The following is a 10,542-nucleotide window of genomic DNA, read 5'->3' as shown; positions in this document are numbered from 1 at the left end:
TCTAACATTTAGATCTTGGTCATCTTATTACTAATATCTTGAAGAAAATTCTTTTATCTTGTAATATTTCTTTCCAATGTTATAAGCATACTATTTGTTGTCCTTGTTAATACGTGAAAAGCCATAGATTGCCATTTTCTTTATCTAAATCTAGAGCTTCTCATTCTCTTGCCTTAATTTATACTGATTTATGGGGTCTTACACTTGTTCTCTCTACAACTATTGCAAGATATTTTTTACCATTCATGGATGGTTTTTCTCATTATTCATAGATACTAAAGACTGCCCATTATCTACCTTCATTAGGTTCAAGTCTTTAGATGAAAATCAGTTCAATTCTTGTCTAAAATGTTTTACAATATGATAATAAAGGTGAATTCAAATCATTTCTAGTCCTTGCCAAATAGAGAATTGAAAATCATTGCTCTTATCCCAAAACTCCTTAACAAAATAATAGAGCACAACGTAATATGAGGCATGTAGTAGGAACTGGTTTAACACTATTAACCATTGCTTCTTTACCCATGAAATTTTGGCTTTATGCATTTCAAACTACCATCTTCTTATTCATTGCATGCCCACTAAAGTCCTTCAACTTCAGTCCCCTTTCCAAGTTCTCTTTGAGAAACCACCTAGTTATCAATTTTTCAAGATTTTTTGTTGTCTCTATTATCCCTATATAGGTCCCTATAATACTCTAAAACTTCTCTATTGTTCAGTTTAATGAAGGTAGGTAATGGGTGATCTTTAGTTTGTAGAGGATATTGGTCTTAGAACCCAACTTTAGCAGAATCTATATAACCCGTCATGTCATTTTTTATGAAACCGTGTTTCCATTTCAAAGTTCTTTGATTTCTTCTTCTGTACCATCTCAAACCTCCTTCCAAGCTTTTTGTACTCCTATTGTCCTTGTTTCTCTTCCTTTTGTTACTACACCACCAAAAGTTGTAGCTTCCCTAGACCTTGCTCCCTTGGAAATCACATGCTCTAAAACAATCTACTTCGTCAACATCCCCTATACCATCTATTATTCTGATTCCTTTTACTAAACCTACAACTACAATTTATAGTTCAAATGCTCAACACATTAATCACCATTTAATGATAACTCATGCAAAGGTCGGTATCTTCAAGAAAAAGGTGTTTCTTGCTCAAAAGCCTCTTAAAAATCATACATGCAAACAAGTAGTAAAAGATTTGAATCAACAACCTGCTATGGAAATTGAATATAATACTCTAATGAAGAACAACATATTGCATGTTGTCCCCTCTCCTTGACATGGCTATATTATATGTTGTAAATGGGTGTATAAACAAAAATACAAACATGATGGGAACAATATTAACCGATACAAAGCTCCCCTAGATGCAAACAGGTTCCACCAAACTCATAGCATCGTCTTGTTCTCAAGATTGCTCTTTCCTTTAGATGGTTGATCCGATAACTTGATGTTCAAAATATATTTCTCAATGGTGACCTTGAAGAACAGGTGTTTATGACCCAACCTCTTAGTTTTGTTAGCAAACGATTTCCTACTCATTTTGCAGGTTAAATAGGCTCCTTGTGCTTGGTTCACTAAACTTAGTAAAGCACTTTAGAAATGGGGTTTCAGTGTTCTTGTGCCGACAATTTTTAATGTTTATCCATTTTACTACCATTGATATTTTGACCCTCTTAATGGACATTGATGATATATTGGTCGCCAAAAGTAATTCTTCTCAAGCGTTCTCTTCTACTACCTCTTTAAATACCTCATTTGCTCTTAGAGACCTTGGACACATCAATTACTTGCTTGGAGAGAGATTACTCACCTTGACAATACATTTCATTAGAATCAATAAAAATTTATACACGATCTCTTGAATTGCATCAAAATGCTTGATTCCAAACCTACTAACACTCCTAAAGCATTAGGTCAGACACTTTCCCAATATGATGGCGAACCTCCCATGAATAAAACATTGTATCGCAACATAGTTGGTGCACTCCAATACGTAACCATCAGATTTCTTAATCTCTCATTTTGTCAACAAAGCATGTTAGTTCATGGCCAAACTGACAATAACCCATTGGCTTGTAGTGAAGTGTGTTCTTTGCTACCTCAAAGGGATGTCTTCTCATGGCTTACAGTTGCAATCCTCTTCCTCCCTTGATATTCAAAGTTACACTAATGCAGATTGGACTTCTTTTCGTGATGATCACAAAAGCGCCAATGGTTATCATGTGTTTCTCAACCCTAACTTAGTCTCCTAGTCCTCTATAAAACAATGAATGGTCCATTGAAGCAGTGTTCAATCCAAGGATCATAGCCTTGCCTCCATTACAACCGAGATTGTATGGGTTTAGTCAGTTCTCAAGGAACTATGCATTTATCAAATTGCTCCTCCCTTGGTTTGGCGTGATAAACAGAATGCTGCCTACTTAGCAACTAACCTATAGTTCATGCTCGTTCCAAAATATTGAGCTTGATCTTCATTCTATCTGAGATAAAGTCTTATAGCAAGATCTTCCTATTCAATACATACAATCTGATGAGCAGGTTGAAGATATCTTTGCTACGCATTTACCAAGCTCCCAATACTTGAGCATTCACACCAAATTTTCTATTGTACGAAGACTTATGAGTTTGTAGGGGGATGATAGACAACAAGATCACAAACAGTTGTAAGTGATCTTGTTAGACTTTTGAGCAGTTGTTAAACTTTGTTATTTCAGTTAGACAACCTGTCACAGAAACACTAAGAGTTGAAAAACAAAAACAATAACAAACATCATTTTTTTTTTTTTTTGGAAACAAGCTCTCAAGTATTCTTAGAAACTTTCAAAGACCTAGTTATCTAGCTTATAGGATGAGTCTTTGATACCATAAAAATTCTTTACGACAAGAAGTTTGTTGTGGAAGCACACATTTTCATTGAATTGTCATATGATATATACAAAGTTTACAGAAAGTGAAATCATGATTATAGGAAATAACAACATGATTATCGAAGTAGAGAACATAATTTATTGATAAAGGGAAAAGAATGTATGTGACAATTCATGTTGACCAAAGTGTTACAATCTTTCTCAACTAGTTGTTGGAAATTTGCTTTCTGACGGATCTTGTTTCCTTTCTTTTATACCAATAACTTTCTAAATCCAAATGCATTGTAGAAGAAATGGAGATAGAATACTGTAAAGAGCAATGTTTAAGAATTGAACCAATTATTGAACCAAAAAAATTATCGGTTTACACTTAAATGGTTAGACCGGTGGTTGAATTATGGTCGAACCAATGATGTCATAAATATATAATTTATATATCATTAAAATTATAAAAAATAAAAAAACATATATAAATAAATTAAAAATAAATAGTATCTATTTTTTTTATCTTTGATACTATCAAATTAAACGTATAAATGTATAAATATTTTAATTTTATTAAATGAAATATGTATAATATTTACATGTGAATATATTAAAAATGAAAGAAAATTCAATGATTTAATTTTAACTAATTTTATAATTTAAAAAAAATTATATTATTTTTATGTAATATTATAAATTGTTTTAGAAAAGAATATAGTTTTTTTGTTTGCTACATTAAGCATAAAAATGTATGTGGTTGAGTGGTTCCCTATGCCCTTTTCCTAAGCTTCTAGAATTTCTTTCATTGATTTTGCCTAAGTTCAATTCTTATCAATCCCACATCGGACAGAGACTATATAAGGAGGCCCTTAAATACAACAATACTCATCCAAGACATATTAAAGCACTTGGATTCAAGGAATAGCCCACCAAATAGCAACTTGATTTGGGCTTTTGAATATTGGGCCTTTGAATGAAAAAAAGAGGAAATATTCAAACAGGCAATATGGGGTGGAGTGGGCCTGTTTGAATGAAAAAAAGAAACTCGAATTACTAGTTTATATTATAATTGTTGGTTAGTCTTGGTATAGTATGCCTGGGGCATTAGAAGTTGGCAACAAAAGCCAAGAGGAGCAAGACGGGACACATTTGAGCTTATGGATGCAGGAAGGTAGCTGTATATAATGGCTAAGAGCTTAACTCAGCCGTTGGTTAAATAAGGCGCCACCTAGGCATCCACAATAAGCACCTATGGGTTTCCCTAGAACAGTGGGCTTAATAGAGGGCTTTACGAAGTCTTTCCACCCAAATCTATTTTTATACAATTCTGTGTTTGGTCATTTAAAATTAGAGGAAAGTGCAAGAAAAAAAAGATGATGTGTTATACACGCATCATCTTGTTTAGAAATCCATAGATTGCTACCACTAGTGGCTGGGTGTAAGGCTGGGGCACATGCCACCCCTCAATTTTCCCTAAATATATATATAAGTTTTTTTCCTACAAAAATTATTAAAATTATTGAAAATTTCTAATGTTTTTTTGTACTTTTTAAAATTCTTTTGAATTTCCTTTAAATGTTCTTGATAATTTTTTAATAGAACTTAAATTTTTTTCAATGTTTTTAGTATTTTGGTGGTTTAATTTGATACATTTTCATAATTAATATTTAAAATGATTTAATTTTTAATAATAATGAATACCATTAATTACATTACAATTTATGGATGATGACTGTATATTATTTTTTTCATTGTCCCTCCTAATAAAAGTTTCTGGCTCCTCCATTAGTTGCTACTAGCTTGCTTTAATTTCCTTATGGTTGATTGACTAATTGCTAAGAAGATAAAAGCATCAATGAATGCAAATGTCTATTTATACTTGAAAACTTTGGCATGAAAATGTCTATTTATACTTGAATAAGATCACCCAATAGAGCAAGGGAGCTTGTGGCTCAAGGTGTAGATATAAGGAATGAGGAATGTTTTGAGAACTCAATAGTTTTATTTGTTTTCTATCCACATGAGTAATAGTCTTAGAGTTCATTAAAATTCATCACTTTTCAATAAATCATACCTATTTATACTTGAAAACCTTTGTATTTAATTATATATGAAGAGTTCTTTGATTTTGAAACATTCCAGAAAGCCTTTTTAGAATAGAAGGTGGAGTGAGAAACAAATTTGGAAAACAAAATGATGTTGGGGAGGGGTGGTTTGAACATCCAAGCGGTGCATTCTCCTATTTTGTGAACTTTTTCGATATGATTTTCTACTATGTTCAGTTTTGATTCACATGTTAGCCATTCCAAAAGCTTTACCAATTTATAGATGTACACTTACCTCGAATTTGATGGCTTTGAAGTGATTCGAGGTCAAGTTTGATAAAGTCAAAAGTCAACTTAAGAATGATACTATCTAAGAAAGTAAGTTGCATGTAATGAAGAAGGATGTAACAAATTTGTCAACTACACCTAATACATCAATAGAAATTTTAATTATTATGACCAAATATATATGAACCAATAAGAGTGATCAAATTTGAAAGAAGAGACAAAGAATAAAGGGGTCCAAATTTTGATCCTTTCACTTGAATATTCGAAAATCTGAATTTGGCAATTCTGTACGCTCCATTTGATTTTGGACATATGAAGTATTTGTGAATGCAAATGTTTTCTTTTTCTTGCTTCTTTACTCTAGTTTTGTTCTTTGTCATAGTTGCTTTACATGTTATATCCTATTATGTCTAGTTATTCAGAGCATATAGTTATATTACTAATGCTACAGAATCATTTCTGCAGGTTGCATTTCCTAGCTTGGAGGACTTGGATATCTCCAACCTGGATAATGTGGAAAAGATATGGCACAATCATGAGTTTATTGCAGATTCCTTTGGAAATCTAAAAAGATTGTCTGTACGGTCCTGTCAAAAACTGCGGAACGTTATTCCTTCCAATATGCTGAAGAGGCTACAGAGTCTAGAAATTCTGAAGATAGTGGACTCTAATTTAGTGGAAGAGGTTTTTGATCTGGAAGCCATCGATAATAAGGAAACTCATGATATTCCTTCCCTTCAGTTGCGAGAATTGTGTTTAGATAATCTAAAGAATCTCGAGTGTGTATGGAATAAGGCTCCTCAAGGACTTCTAACCTATCACAACTTAAAGTCCGTACAAGTTTCTCATTGTCCAAGTCTTAAAATTCCTTTTCCAGGTTTTGTGGTGAGAAGCCTTCTGCAAGTTAAAGACGTAGATATGAACTCTGGTGGAGTGGAGGAAATTGTTGCACATGAAGATGTAGCCAAAGTAGTGTCCATGTTCTTATTCCCTGAGGTGACCTCTTTGGCAAATTCCTGTCTAAAAGAACTAAAATGTTTCTATCTGGGACTGCATAATTTGGAGTGGCCAATGTTGAAGAGACTGGAGGTGGGAAGTTATGAAAGTCTGGAGATGTTGGCTTCTGGACTTGATAAACCAGTTGAACAACCCATCTTCCTTTGTGATAAGGTCAGAGCCCAAATTCTTTGATTTGTCTCAAGCTCCATATCCTGGAAGTTTTCTAATTAAAACTGTGTTAAAGTCATGCCACTTTAGCCATTCCATGCATGATTCTGATCTATGATATTATTTTGAATGCCATAATTTATGATTTGAAGCAGTCAAACAATACATTGATTTTATCATTTTGAGTAGTCAAGTTTTGTTGATTTACAACAAATGTTTTGAATAGCTATATATATATATATATATTTTATAATGTTTAAAAGAAAATAAGTGCATGCATTGCATGGTTAATTAGTCAATTTATTATAAATCTGGTGCGCCAATAAGTGAAATTTATGATAGTTTTGTTAATAATATAACATGAATAAAGTTGACCATGGTCGTCAAGTTAAGAAAAGCTTTTTATATATCACGTTTTTTTATTTAAAAAATATTAAAAATTCAATATCACATTTCTTTTTGTCAGAAAAAGAATAAAAATAACAATTCCAATAAGAACTTGTGAAAATTTTCTAATTCCAAGATTGATATTTGCATATAGTTTCTTAAGAATTCATGTTAAAGTCATCTTACTTTAATAATTTAAAGACCACAAATTATTATCTTGAATCTATTTGAATAGTGAAAGGCCTTCCAAAGTGTAGCTCAAGTGATTGCATACTCTAGTAATGAACTAAAGGTCCTTCCTTGAAGGCTTCCTAGAATTTAAATGTTATAGGATAGAAGGATGTGCCCATAATACCCAAAGTTTGCTTCAATCAAAGTCAAAATAAATGTCTTGCTATTTAGATGGATTCCTTATTGTAATAAAAAAAATTGAAAAAAAAAGGATTGTTTAAATTTAAAAAAAAAAAAAAAAAACCTTTTTACTTTATGTAACTTTTTACTACGGAGAATTACTTGATTGTAATTAAATCTGGATTTTTTTCCTCCTTTTCCCCGTAATAAATATTTGGCAGGGAATGTATTTTTTTGGGAATTGGACCTCCGCTTTTGCAATTGATATAATGATCTATTGGATATTTGCAGGTTTCATTCCCTACCTTGGAGTCCTTGAATATCTCTCTTAAGTTGAAGGAAATACAGCATCTTCAACTTTTATTTGGGGCCCTCTCTAATTTAGGGATCCTGATAATTGAGAACTGCCCATTTCTTTCCAGTGTTTTGTCATCCGATTTTGTGCAAAGCTTAAGGAATTTAAAAAAGCTTACTGTGAAAAAATGTGACCTACTTGAAGAAGTATTTGATCTTAATGGACTTGATCATGCTGACAATGAACATGTTGGGATGCTCTCAAAGTTAGAAGAACTGAGCTTAATCGATCTACCTATGTTGAGATATATATGCAACAACAGCCCTAGACAATTTTCGTGCTTCAAGAACTTGAAATTGGTGCGGGTGAAGCAGTGTGACAGCTTGGTGTATCTTTTTTCAGCTTCCATGGCATTGGCTGTTGTCAAACTCAAACACTTGCACATAGAAAATTGCTCTATGATAAAAGAAATTGTCATTGCAGAAAACGGAGCTACAGACAAGATCACTTTTCCTCAGATAACCCAAATTTCACTTCTATCTTTGCCCAACCTCACAAGTTTCTATCTAAGAACACAGAATATTGGGGTGCTCTTCAATGAAGAGGTTAGCATGTCTCTTAGTAATTAATCTTCCACATCTTCTGCGTTTTGGTGTTTTTTTTTTTTTTTTTTGTCTATTTAACACTATATTCGTAATCAATTAATTTTTTTCAGGAAAAATATTTAATTAATTGCTAAGAAGATGAAGCATTAATGAATGCAAATGTTTTCTTTCATTTATTTCTTTCTTCCAGCTTTGTGTTCTTTTCATATTTACCTTTTATGTCGTATTTCCTATCATATTGTGATATTAACAAATTTATAGATATTTTATTAACATGATGGGATGGACTCTGCAGGTTGCATTCCCTAAATTGGAGTTCTTGTATGTCACCGGCCTGGATAATGTGAAAAAAATATGGCACAACCAACTGTTTGCAAATTCCTTCAGCAAACTGAAGGAAATGAAGGTAGAAAATTGTAATGAACTGCAGAATATTTTGACATCCAAGAATTGGTTGCCAAGTCTAGAGTCTCTTAAAATAGACAGATGTGATGAATTAAAAGAGGTTTTTGATTTGGAAGTGATAAATGTTCCGGAAGATGTAACAGACAGTCAGCCGAGTCAATTGGGTTTAGATGATTTACAGAACATGGAGCATATGTGCAACAAGGTCCTTGGAAAAAAATTGTGCTTACAAAACCTGAAATTTCTCAAGGTGCATAACTGTGGCAGCTTTAAAATGCTTTTCTCGCTTTACACAGAACCTGAAGGAATAAAAGAAATCATCAGGCAGGGAGAAGGAGCTGAAGAGATTATTGATAAGATCGAGTTTCCTGAATTAAGGTCTCTTTCACTTGAATCTTTGCCCAGCCTAGCAAGTTTCTATCCAGGAAGCCATACTCTCAGAAGCCTTACTCCAGTGCTCTTCAGTGAAAAGGTCAGTTGTCTCTTAGATTTCCTTTTCTTCTCATCTTATAACAATTTTCCCTTCAGCACTTGATTTAGAACAAAGTTTTGAAAGAAAAGAATTTCATGAATGGATAGATAAAGGAAACTACATTTCAGTATTTCATTTCCTTATCTTGTTTCACAGTGGGAAGAACCTAAAATATGACAGAACTTTCATCAAAACTCGTTTCTCAAGCAGTGATAAAACTAATGCCAGGATTCTAGCGCAAGCTGGCTTGATGTATCATTGGCCAGTTATCTAACAACTAAGGCAGCTGAGTCAAATTGGAATCAAAGCCTTGTTTTCCAAACAATCATGAGATATCATTATTCCCCTAATGATTGGTAGTTTAACATTGTTGGCTACTTGGCCTAATGCACATATGGTATCGAATTAATTATTAGACTTTAACTGATGCTGACCGGATAAATTCTTGATCAATTACTTAACAACTTAAGATTTTAGGTTGGTAGCTTGACAGCCAAAAATATAAAAAAACTCTTTTAATCAATTTTGCTTAATTTCTTTGAAAGGATGCACACTTCATAAATCAACTTGAGAATGTGCAATATGAGAAGAAAATTATATGACCAAGCTATGAAAGTGGGTATCTCAAGTATCATAATATTAGTAGCTAATGTTAGTAATAGAAAATTTTTACTCTATGGCTTCAAAAAAAAGGAGATGTGTTTGTGTTCACTTGGACTATCCCATGAGTGATGACTTTGGCGGGCACCCTTCAAACAAGGAGTCAAACAAATCCCTATATCAACATCGGGGATAGGTTCTGATACCATTTATAATGATTGTACCTAACCATGTGGATATTGCTCGCTCTTTTAGGTTCAAAGGGGCCCTCATGACTTTAAGATACTTCTATAAGGTTAAGAAGAGTTCATACTTATATAATGTCAGAAACTTTCTCTATTATCTACATGGTTAGGTATGGATCATTACAAATGGTATTGGAAGGTATCAAAGTCTATCCCCAATCCCGATGTGGGAGTTTGTTTGACCCCCATATGGGATGTCTATCTATTTCGCCCATAAGGGATGTCTATCTGTTTGACCCCATAATCCCGTGGGACATAATGAGGAAGTTATGTTTACATAGGGTGCTTTATTGTGATGTCCCACACCAGATAAAGGAGAAATTTTATGACATTATATAAGTATGAACTCTTCTTAACTTTGTAAATGCATTTTAAAGCCGTGAGGACCCCTTTGAGCTTAGAGCGAATAATATCTACATGATTAGGTGCAAGTCGTTACAGAGGCATTGAACCAAAGAAGTGTTTTCTTTTACTGTCTATTTTAATATCAAACTCAAAAGCTTCCACTTGGGAATGTATATGGTAATTGTTGAAAGAATGGGAGGTTGAAAATTGTGATAAATAAGAAATATTGGCTTCTAAACTTGATAACATGATTCAACCATCTCTCTTCTTTGTTGTAAGGTTTAAACACCTTTGAACTTGCCCTTATCTCATAGTCATCTAGCTCTTCAAAGATTTTGTTAAAGCATTACCTATCTATGATTTATGAACCTCATTAAAAAATTTTACTATTAAAAAAATTACCTTGATTTGATCATTCCATCATTTTATTTGTATTGATTTATAGTGAGTGTTTTCATAGTTAGAAAACTCTTTGAATGTTTA

The sequence above is a fragment of the Vitis riparia genome, chromosome 14 (assembly GCF_004353265.1).
Source record: "Vitis riparia cultivar Riparia Gloire de Montpellier isolate 1030 chromosome 14, EGFV_Vit.rip_1.0, whole genome shotgun sequence".
Taxonomy (NCBI): Eukaryota; Viridiplantae; Streptophyta; class Magnoliopsida; order Vitales; family Vitaceae; genus Vitis; species Vitis riparia.
The sequence above is the reverse complement of the archived record's forward strand: the minus strand, read 5'-3'. Positions refer to the sequence as shown.